The sequence below is a fragment of the Hyla sarda genome, chromosome 8, assembly GCF_029499605.1.
Source record: "Hyla sarda isolate aHylSar1 chromosome 8, aHylSar1.hap1, whole genome shotgun sequence".
Taxonomy (NCBI): Eukaryota; Metazoa; Chordata; class Amphibia; order Anura; family Hylidae; genus Hyla; species Hyla sarda.
In genome coordinates, this window is record NC_079196.1 from 221968000 (window position 1) to 221980403 (window position 12404).

The window sequence follows — 12404 nt, forward strand, 5'->3', positions numbered from 1 at the left end:
GAATATAACTACTATAATACTGCTCCTATATACAAGAATATAACTACTATAATACTGCCCCTATATACAAGAATATAACAACTATAATACTGCCTACTTTATACAAGAATATAACTACTATAATACTGCCTCCTATATACAAGAATATAACTACTATAATACTGCCCCTATATACAAGAATATATCTACTATAATACTGCTCCCTATATACAAGAATATAACTACTATAATACTTCCCCTATATACAAAAATATAACTACTATAATACTGCTCCTATATACAAGAATATAACTACTATAATACTGCTCCTATATACAAGAATATAACTACTATAATCCTGCTCCTATATACAAGAATATAACTACTATAATACTGCTCCTATATACAAGAATATAACTACTATAATCCTGCTCCTATATACAAGAATATAACTACTATAATCCTGCTCCTATATACAAGAATATAACTACTATAATACTGCTCCTATATACAAGAATATAACTACTATAATACTGCTCCTATATACAAGAATATACTATAATACTGCCCCCTATATACAAGAATATAACTACTATAATACTGCCTCCTATATACAAGAATATAACTACTATAATACTGCTCCTTTATACAAGAATATAACTACTATAATACTGCTCCTTTATACAAGAATATAACTACTATAATACTGCTCCTATATACAAGAATATAACTACTATAATACTGCTCCTATATACAAGAATATAACTACTATAATACTGCTCCTATATACAAGAATATAACTACTATAATACTGCTCCTATATACAAGAATATAACTACTATAATACTGTCCCCTATATACAAGAATATAACTACTATAATACTGCTCCTTTATACAAGAATATAACTACTATAATACTGCTCCTATATACAAGAATATATCTACTATAATACTGCTTCTATATACAAGAATATAACTACTATAATACTGCCTCCTATATACAAGAATATAACTACTATAATACTGCTCCTATATACAAGAATATAACTACTATAATACTGCTCCTATGTACAATAATATAACTACTATAATACTACTCCTATATACAAGAATATAACTACTATAATACTGCTTCTATATACAAGAATATAACTACTATAATACTGCCCCCTATATACAAGAATATAACTACTATAATACTGCTCCTATATACAAGTGTCACGATTCGGCTTCCAGGTAGTGGATCCTCTGTGTCAGCGAGGGATTGGCGTGGACCGTGCTAGTGGACCGGTTCTAAGAGGCTACTGGTGTTCACCAGAGCCCGCCACAAAGCGGGATGGTCTTGCTGCGGCAGTAGCAACCAGGTCGTATCCACTAGCAACGGCTCTACCTCGCTGACTGCTGAGAAGGCGTGGGACAGAAGGACTAAGCAGAGGCAAGGTCAGACGTAGCAGAAGGTCGGGGGCAGGCGGCAAGGTTCGTAGTCAAGATGGATAGCAAGGGTTCAGGTAACACAGGCTTTGGACACACTAAACGCTTTCACTGGCACAAGGCAACAAGATCCGGCAGGGGAGTGCAGGGGCAGTGAGCAGATATAGTCTGGGAGCAGGTGGGAGCCAATTAAGCTAATTGGGCCAGGCACCAATCATTGGTGCACTGGCCCTTTAAGTCTCAGAGAGCTGGCGCGCGCGCGCGCGCCCTAGAGAGCGGAGCCGCGCGCGCCAGCACATGACAGCAGGGAACCGGGACGGGTAAGTGACCTGGGATGCGATTCGCGAGCGGGCGCGTCCCGCTGTGCGAATCGCATCCCCGACGGCCATGACAGTGCAGCGCTCCCGGTCAGCGGGACCGACCGGGGCGCTGCGGGGAGAGAGACGCCGTGAGCGCTCCGGGGAGGAGCGGGGACCCGGAGCGCTAGGCGTAACAGTACCCCCCCCCCTTAGGTCTCCCCTTTTCTTTGTCCGGTAACTGCCTCCCCTGGGATGAGGACACCGGGAAAGAATGGAGGGTTTCCTCAACGGCAGGCAGTACAGCAGGAGTGGGAATGGGGAGGGAGGGCAGAGGGCGAAGCCTGGCACGGGGCAGTGTGACACCAGGACGGGGGCCATGAGGAGGCACTGAGGCTTGCCTGACGGGACTGGGAGGGGGGGAGAGGCACTTCCTATGGCAGGCAGAGTCCCAGTTCTTGATCTCCCCGGTGGTCCAATCAAGGGTGGGAGAATGAAGCCGGAGCCATGGCAGACCGAGGAGGACCTCAGAGGTACAGTTGGGAAGGACGAATAACTCAATCCTTTCGTGGTGGGGTCCAATAGACATCAGGAGGGGTTCTGTGCGGTAACGCACGGTGCAATCCAGTCTGACTCCATTGACCGCGGAAATGTAGAGCGGCTTGACGAGACGGGTCACCGGGATGCTGAATTTATTCACAAACGACTCCAAAATAAAATTCCCAGAGGCACCAGAGTCCAAGCAGGCCACGGCTGAGAGGGAGGAGTTGGCTGAAGGAGAAATCCGCACGGGCACAGTGAGACGTGGAGAAGCAGACTTAGAACCAAGAGACGCCACACCCACGTGAGCTGGGTGCGTGCGTTTCCCAGACGTGGAGGACGGATAGGGCAATCCACCAAGAAATGCTCGGTACTGGCACAGTAAAGACAGAGATTTTCTTCCCTACGGCGATTCCTCTCTTCCTGGGTCAGGCGAGACCGATCCACTTGCATGGCCTCCTCGGCGGGAGGCCCAGGCGTAGATTGCAACGGATACTGTGGGAGAGGTGCCCAGAGATCTAAGTCTTTTTCCTGGCGGAGCTCTTGGTGTCGCTCAGAAAAACGCATGTCAATGCGGGTAGCCAAATGGATGAGTTCTTGCAGGTTGGCAGGAATCTCTCGTGCGGCCAGCACATCCTTGATGCGACTGGATAGGCCTTTTTTAAAGGTCGCGCAGAGAGCCTCGTTATTCCATGATAACTCGGAAGCAAGAGTACGAAATTGGATGGCGTACTCGCCCACTGAAGAATTACCCTGGACCAGGTTCAACAGGGCAGTCTCGGCAGAAGAAGCTCGGGCTGGCTCCTCGAAGACACTCCGGACTTCAGCGAAGAAGGACTGGACTGTGGCTGTGGCAGGATCATTGCGGTCCCAGAGCGGTGTGGCCCAAGACAAGGCCTTTCCTGAAAGAAGGCTCACTACGAACGCCACCTTAGACCGTTCTGTAGGAAACAAGTCCGACAACATCTCCATATGCAGGGAACACTGAGACAAAAATTCACGGCAGAGTTTAGAGTCCCCATCAAATTTGTCCGGCAGGGACAAGCGGAGGCTAGGAGCGGCCACTCGCTGCGGAGGAGGTGCAGGAGCTGGCGGAGGAGATGGTTGCTGCTGTAGCAGAGGCAGAAGTTGCTGTAACGTGGCGGTCAACTGCGACAGCTGCTGTCCTTGTTGGGCAATTTGCTGCGATTGCTGAGCGACCACCGTGGTAAGGTCAGCGAGACTTGGCAGCGGCACCTCAGCGGGATCCATGGCCGGATCTACTGTCACGATTCGGCTTCCAGGTAGTGGATCCTCTGTGTCAGCGAGGGATTGGCGTGGACCGTGCTAGTGGACCGGTTCTAAGAGGCTACTGGTGTTCACCAGAGCCCGCCGCAAAGCGGGATGGTCTTGCTGCGGCAGTAGCAACCAGGTCGTATCCACTAGCAACGGCTCAACCTCGCTGACTGCTGAGAAGGCGTGGGACAGAAGGACTAAGCAGAGGCAAGGTCAGACGTAGCAGAAGGTCGGGGGCAGGCGGCAAGGTTCGTAGTCAAGATGGATAGCAAGGGTTCAGGTAACACAGGCTTTGGACACACTAAACGCTTTCACTGGCACAAGGCAACAAGATCCGGCAGGGGAGTGCAGGGGCAGTGATCAGATATAGTCTGGGAGCAGGTGGGAGCCAATTAAGCTAATTGGGCCAGGCACCAATCATTGGTGCACTGGCCCTTTAAGTCTCAGAGAGCTGGCGCGCGCGCCCTAGAGAGCGGAGCCGCGCGCGCCAGCACATGACAGCAGGGAACCGGGACGGGTAAGTGACCTGGGATGCGATTCGCGAGCGGGCGCGTCCCGCTGTGCGAATCGCATCCACGACGGCCATGACAGTGCAGCGCTCCCGGTCAGCGGGACCGACCGGGGCGCTGCGGGGAGAGAGACGCCGTGAGCGCTCCGGGGAGGAGCGGGGACCCGGAGCGCTAGGCGTAACAACAAGAATATAACTACTATAATACTGCTCCTATATACAAGAATATAACTACTATAATACTGCTCCTATATACAAGAATATAACTACTATAATACTGCTCCTATATACAAGAATATAACTACTATAATACTGCTCCTATATACAAGAATATATCTACTATAATACTGCTCCTATATACAAGAATATTACTACTATAATACTGCTCCTATATACAAGAATATATCTACTATAATACTGCTCCTATATACAAGAATATAACTACTATAATACTGCTCCTATATACAAGAATATAACTACTATAATACTGCTCCTATATACAAGAATATAACTAATATAATACTGCTCCTATATACAAGAATATAACTACTATAATACTGCTCCTATATACAAGAATATAACTACTATAATACTGTTCCTATATACAAGAATATAACTACTATAATACTGCCTCCTATATACAAGAATATAACTACTATAATACTGCTCCTATATACAAGAATATAACTACTATAATACTGCACCCTATATACAAGAATATAACTACTATAATACTGCACCCTATATACAAGAAGATAACTACTATAATACTGCTCCTATATACAAGAATATAACTACTATAATACTGCTCCTATATACAAGAATATATCTACTATAATACTGCTTCTATATACAAGAATATAACTACTATAATACTGCTCCTATATACAAGAATATAACTACTATAATACTGCTCCTATATACAAGAATATAACTACTATAATACTGCTCCTATATACAAGAATATAACTACTATAATACTGCTCCTATATACAAGAATATAACTACTATAATACTGCTCCTATATACAAGAATATAACTACTATAATACTGCTCCTATATACAAGAATATAACTACTATAATACTGCTCCTATATACAAGAATATAACTACTATAATACTGCTCCTATATACATGAATATAAGTACTATAATAGTTGATGCCCTTATCACTATGCTGCCATCATGCTGTATACATATATATATATATATGGATGTAGTGTGAGGAGGTGGAGCAGGGGTAGCAGAGCTCATCATGTCGCCGGCTCCTCACAGCCCCGGTGGTGTACGGCTCAGGAGGAGGGGACGGTGACTCTGGAGAGGAGGAGGAGGGAGCCGGGGAGGAGGGAGCCCGGAGTCATGAATTATTGATAATAATGCTGATGTCTCTTTAACTGGAGCAGTGTGTGACACCCTGTGTGTGAGTGTGCACTCAGGAGGGGAGGGCGGCATCCTGGGCTTTTCATGGCAGCTTTCTGCCCGTCTCCCCGCTGACAATAGGAGGATTTGCTGTAGGATTGGGGTTTTTCCCTTCTTCCCTCTTGTGTCTCTGCACCTGCAGGTGTCTTCTTCCCCGGCCGTCCCCCCCCCCCCCGATCCTCCAGGGTGAATGGCGCCCCCGGACTGAGGAGGATCCCTGTGGATTTGGCTGTTCCGGCTGTCATCCTGCTGGATACAAGATGCTGAGTGACCTATATTGGATGATGCTTTAGTGTGGACCCTGGATTGTGGAGAAGACATTGGAGACCCCCGGCCCCCTCCTCCCCGGGCTCGGGGCAGCTGTCACCTGTCTGGACCATAATAATCGTGGAGGCAGTGATGCCATGAGCAGCGGAGGCAGCGCCGACGGTAAGACACTATACACAGGGCACTGTATACTACATGATGGAGGCTGCTGAGCATCCGCACCACACAGGGAGGGGGACATGGTCCTAATATACAGGGAGCAGGCCAGAGACTAACTGTATCCTTATACACAGCACACCTACCTGTTCTTCATATAGAGGCCTCATACTGTATCCTTATACACAGCACACCTACCTGTTCTTCATATAGAGGCCTCATACTGTATCCTTATACACAGCACACCTACCTGTTCTCCATATAGAGGCCTCATACTGTATCCTTATACACAACACACCTACCTGTTCTTCATATAGAGGCCTCATACTGTATCCTTATACACAGCACACCTACCTGTTCTCCATATAGAGACCTCATACTGTATCTTTATACACAACACACCTACCTGTTCTCCATATAGAGGCCTCATACTGTATCCTTATACACAGCACACCTACCTGTTCTCCATATAGAGACCTCATACTGTATCTTTATACACAACACACCTACCTGTTCTTCATAGAGACGCCTAATACTGTATCCTTATACACAGCACACCTACCTGTTCTCCATATAGAGACCTCATACTGTATCTTTATACACAACACACCTACCTGTTCTCCATATAGAGGCCTCATACTGTATCCTTATACACAGCACACCTACCTGTTCTCCATATAGAGACCTCATACTGTATCTTTATACACAACACACCTACCTGTTCTTCATAGAGACGCCTAATACTGTATCCTTATACACAGCACACCTACCTGTTCTCCATATAGAGGCCTCATACTGTATCCTTATACACAGCACACCTACCTGTTCTTCATATAGAGGCCTCATACTGTATCCTTATACACAGCACACCTACCTGTTCTTCCTATAGAGACCTCATTCTGTATCCTTATACACAGCACACCTACCTGTTCTCCATATAGAGGCCTCATACTGTATCCTTATACACAGCACACCTACCTGTTCTCCATATAGAGGCCTCATACAGTATCCTTATACACAGCACACCTACCTGTTCTTCATATAGAGGCCTCATACTGTATCCTTATACACAGCACACTTACCTGTTCTTCATATAGAGGCCTCATACTGTATCCTTATACACAGCACACCTACCTGTTCTCCATATAGAGGCCTCATACTGTATCCTTATACACAGCACACCTACCTGTTCTCCATAAAGAGGCCTCATACTGTATCCTTATACACAGCACACCTACCTGTTCTTCATATAGAGGCCTCATACTGTATCCTTATACACAACACACCTACCTGTTCTTCCTATAGAGGCCTCATACTGTATCCTTATACACAGCACACCTACCTGTTCTCCATATAGAGGCCTTGCACTGAATCCTTATACACAGCACACCTACCTGTTCTTCATATAGAGGCTTCATACTGTATCCTTATACACAGCACACCTACCTGTTCTCCATATAGAGGCCTCGTTCTGTATCCTTATACACAGCACACCTACATGTTCTCCATATAGAGGCCTCATTCTGTATCCTTATACACAGCACATCTACCTGTTCTTCATATAAAGGCCTCATACTGTATCCTTATACACAGCACACCTACCTGTTCTCCATATAGAGGCCTCATACTGTATCCTTATACACAGCACACCTACCTGTTCTCCATATAGAGGCCTCATACTGTATCCTTATACACAGCACACCTACCTGTTCTTCATATTGAGGCCTCATACTGTATCCTTATACACAGCACACCTACCTGTTCTTCATATAGAGGCCTCATACTGTATCCTTATACACAGCACACCTACCTGTTCTCCATATAGAGGCCTCGTTCTGTATCCTTATACACAGCACACCTACCTGTTCTCCATATAGAGGCCTCATACTTTGTCCTTATACACAGCAAACCTACCTGTTCTTCATACTGAGGCCTCATACTGTATCCTTATACACAGCACACCTACCTGTTCTTCATATAGAGGCCTCATACTGTATCCTTATACACAGCACACCTACCTGTTCTTCATATAGAGACCTCATACTGTATCCTTATACACAGCACACCTACCTGTTCTTCATATAGAGGCCTCATACTGTATCCTTATACACAGCACACCTACCTGTTCTCCATATAGAGGCCTCGTACTGTATCGTTATACACAGCACACCTACCTGTTCTTCATATAGAGGCCTCATACTGTATCCTTATACATAGCACACCTACCTGTTCTCCATATAGAGGCCTCATACTGTATAGTTTAACACAGCACACCTACCTGTTCTTCCTATAGAGGCCTCATACTGTATCCTTATACACAACACACCTACCTGTTCTTCCTATAGAGGCCTCATACTGTATCCTTATACACAAGACACCTACCTGTTCCTCACATAGAGGCCTCATACTGTATCCTTATACACAGCACACCTACCTGTTCTCCATATAGAGGCCTCATACTGTATCCTTATACACAACACACCTACCTGTTCTCCATATAGAGGCCTCATACTGTATCCTTATACACAGCACACCTACCTGTTCTCCATATAGAGGCCTCATACTGTATCCTTATACACAGCACACCTACCTGTTCTCCATATAGAGGCCTCATACTGTATCCTTATACACAGCACACCTACCTGTTCTCCATATAGAGGCCTCATACTGTATCCTTATACACAGCACACCTACCTGTTCTCCATATAGAGGCCTTATACTGTATCCTTATACACAACACACCTACCTGTTCTCCATATAGAGGCCTTAAACTGTATCCTTATACACAGCACACCTACCTGTTCTATATATAGAGGCTTCATACTGTATCCTTATACACAGCACACCTACCTGTTCTCCATATAGAGGCCTCGTTCTGTATCCTTATACACAACACACCTACCTGTTCTTCATATAGAGGCCTCATACTTTGTCCTTATACACAGCAAACCTACCTGTTCTCCATATAGAGGCCTCATACTGTATCCTTATACACAGCACACCTACCTGTTCTCCATATAGAGACCTCATTCTGTATCCTTATACACAACACACCTACCTGTTCTTCATATAGAGGCCTCATACTTTGTCCTTATACACAGCAAACCTACCTGTTCTCCATATAGAGGCCTCATACTGTATCCTTATACACAGCACACCTACCTGTTCTCCATATAGAGGCCTCGTTCTGTATCCTTATACACAACACACCTACCTGTTCTCCATATAGAGGCCTCATACTTTGTCCTTATACACAGCAAACCTACCTGTTCTTCATACTGAGGCCTCATACTGTATCCTTATACACAGCACACCTACCTGTTCTCCATATAGAGGCCTCATACTGTATCCTTATACACAGCACACCTACCTGTTCTCCATATAGAGGCCTCATACTGTATCCTTATACACAGCACACCTACCTGTTCTTCATATAGAGGCCTCATACTGTATCCTTATACACAGCACACCTACCTGTTCTTCATATAGAGACCTCATACTGTATCCTTATACACAGCACACCTACCTGTTCTTCATATAGAGGCCTCATACTGTATCCTTATACACAACACACCTACCTGTTCTCCATATAGAGGCCTCATACTGTATCCTTAAACACAGCACACCTACCTGTTCTCCATATAGAGGCCTCATACTGTATCCTTATACACAGCACACCTACCTGTTCTCCATATAGAGGCCTCATACTGTATCCTTATACACAGCACACCTACCTGTTCTCCATATAGAGGCCTCATACTGTATCCTTATACACAACACACCTACCTGTTCTCCATATAGAGGCCTTAAACTGTATCCTTATACACAGCACACCTACCTGTTCTTCATATAGAGGCTTCATACTGTATCCTTATACACAGCACACCTACGTGTTCTCCATATAGAGGCCTCGTTCTGTATCCTTATACACAACACACCTACCTGTTCTTCATATAGAGGCCTCATACTTTGTCCTTATACACAGCAAACCTACCTGTTCTCCATATAGAGGCCTCATACTGTATCCTTATACACAGCACACCTACCTGTTCTTCACATAGAGGCCTCATACTGTATCCTTATATACAGCACACCTACCTGTTCTTCATATAGAGGCCTCATACTGTATCCTTATACACAGCACACCTACCTGTTCTCCATATAGAGGCCTCGTACTGTATCTTTATACACAGCACACCTAACTGTTCTCCATATAGAGGCCTCATACTGTATCCTTATACACAGCACACCTACCTGTTCTTCCTATAGAGGCCTCATACTGTATCCTTATACACAGCACACCTACCTGTTCTCCATATAGAGGCCTCGTTCTGTATCCTTATACACAGCACACCTACCTGTTCTCCATATAGAGGCCTCATACTTTGTCCTTATACACAGCAAACCTACCTGTTCTTCATACTGAGGCCTCATACTGTATCCTTATACACAGCACACCTACCTGTTCTCCATATAGAGGCCTCATACTGTATCCTTATACACAGCACACCTACCTGTTCTCCATATAGAGGCCTCATACTGTATCCTTATACACAGCACACCTACCTGTTCTTCATATAGAGGCCTCATACTGTATCCTTATACACAGCACACCTACCTGTTCTTCATATAGAGACCTCATACTGTATCCTTATACACAGCACACCTACCTGTTCTTCATATAGAGGCCTCATACTGTATCCTTATACACAACACACCTACCTGTTCTCCATATAGAGGCCTCATACTGTATCCTTAAACACAGCACACCTACCTGTTCTCCATATAGAGGCCTCATACTGTATCCTTATACACAGCACACCTACCTGTTCTCCATATAGAGGCCTCATACTGTATCCTTATACACAGCACACCTACCTGTTCTCCATATAGAGGCCTCATACTGTATCCTTATACACAACACACCTACCTGTTCTCCATATAGAGGCCTTAAACTGTATCCTTATACACAGCACACCTACCTGTTCTTCATATAGAGGCTTCATACTGTATCCTTATACACAGCACACCTACCTGTTCTCCATATAGAGGCCTCGTTCTGTATCCTTATACACAACACACCTACCTGTTCTTCATATAGAGGCCTCATACTTTGTCCTTATACACAGCAAACCTACCTGTTCTCCATATAGAGGCCTCATACTGTATCCTTATACACAGCACACCTACCTGTTCTTCACATAGAGGCCTCATACTGTATCCTTATATACAGCACACCTACCTGTTCTTCATATAGAGGCCTCATACTGTATCCTTATACACAGCACACCTACCTATTCTTTACATAGAGGCCTCATACTGTATCCTTATACACAGCACACCTACCTGTTCTCATATAGAGGCCTCATACTGTATCCTTATACACAACACACCTACCTGTTCTTCATATAGAGGCCTCATACTGTATCCTTATACACAGCACACCTACCTGTTCTTCCTATAGAGGCCTCATACTGTATCCTTATACACAGCACACCTACCTGTTCTTCATATAGAGACCTCATACTGTATCTTTATACACAGCACACCTACCTGTTCTCCAGAGGCCTTATACTGTATCCTTATACACAACACACCTACCTGTTCTCATATAGAGGCCTCATACTGTATCCTTATACACAACACACCTACCTGTTCTCATATAGAGACCTCATACTGTATCCTTATACACAACACACCTACCTATTCTTTACATAGAGGCCTCATACTGTATCCTTATACACAGCACACCTACCTGTTCTCATATAGAGGCCTCATACTGTATCCTTATACACAACACACCTACCTGTTCTTCATATAGAGGCCTCATACTGTATCCTTATACACAGCACACCTACCTGTTCTTCCTATAGAGGCCTCATACTGTATCCTTATACACAGCACACCTACCTGTTCTTCATACAGAGGCCTCATACTGTATCCTTATACACAGCACACCTACCTGTTCTCCATATAGAGGCCTCATACTGTATCCTTATACACAGCACACCTACCTGTTCTCCATATAGAGGCCTCATACTGTATCCTTATACACAGCACACCTACCTGTTCTCCATATAGAGGCCTCGTACTGTATCCTTATACACAGCACACCTACCTGTTCTCCATATAGAGGCCTCGTACTGTATCCTTATACACAGCACACCTACCTGTTCTTCATATAGAGGCCTCATACTTTGTCCTTATACACAGCAAACCTACCTGTTCTTCATATAGAGGCCTCATACTGTATCCTTATATACAACACACCTACCTGTTCTTCATATAGAGGCCTAATACTGTATCCTTATACACAACACACCTACCTGTTCTTCATACTGAGGCCTCATACTGTATCCTTATACACAGCACACCTATCAGTTCTTCATATAGAGGCCTCATACTGTATCCTTATACACAGCACACCTACCTGTTCTCCATATAGAGGCCTCATACTGTATCCTTATACACAGCACACCTACCTGTTCTCCATATAGAGGCCTCGTACTGTATCCTCATACACAGCACACCTAC

The 12404-nt window shown here is 44.7% G+C and overlaps 1 protein-coding gene across 1 annotated transcript in view; it reads left to right on the forward strand.

Moving 5' to 3' along the window:
- Positions 1–5339: 5339 nt before the first annotated feature.
- The window catches only part of FBXL16 (F-box and leucine rich repeat protein 16), a 54475-nt gene continuing 47410 nt past the window's right edge, over positions 5340–12404 (forward strand). Inside the window, exon 1 of the mRNA XM_056534900.1 lies at positions 5340–5876. The gene's annotated coding sequence lies outside the window, so the exon portion shown is untranslated. The remainder of the gene's footprint in view (positions 5877–12404) is intronic.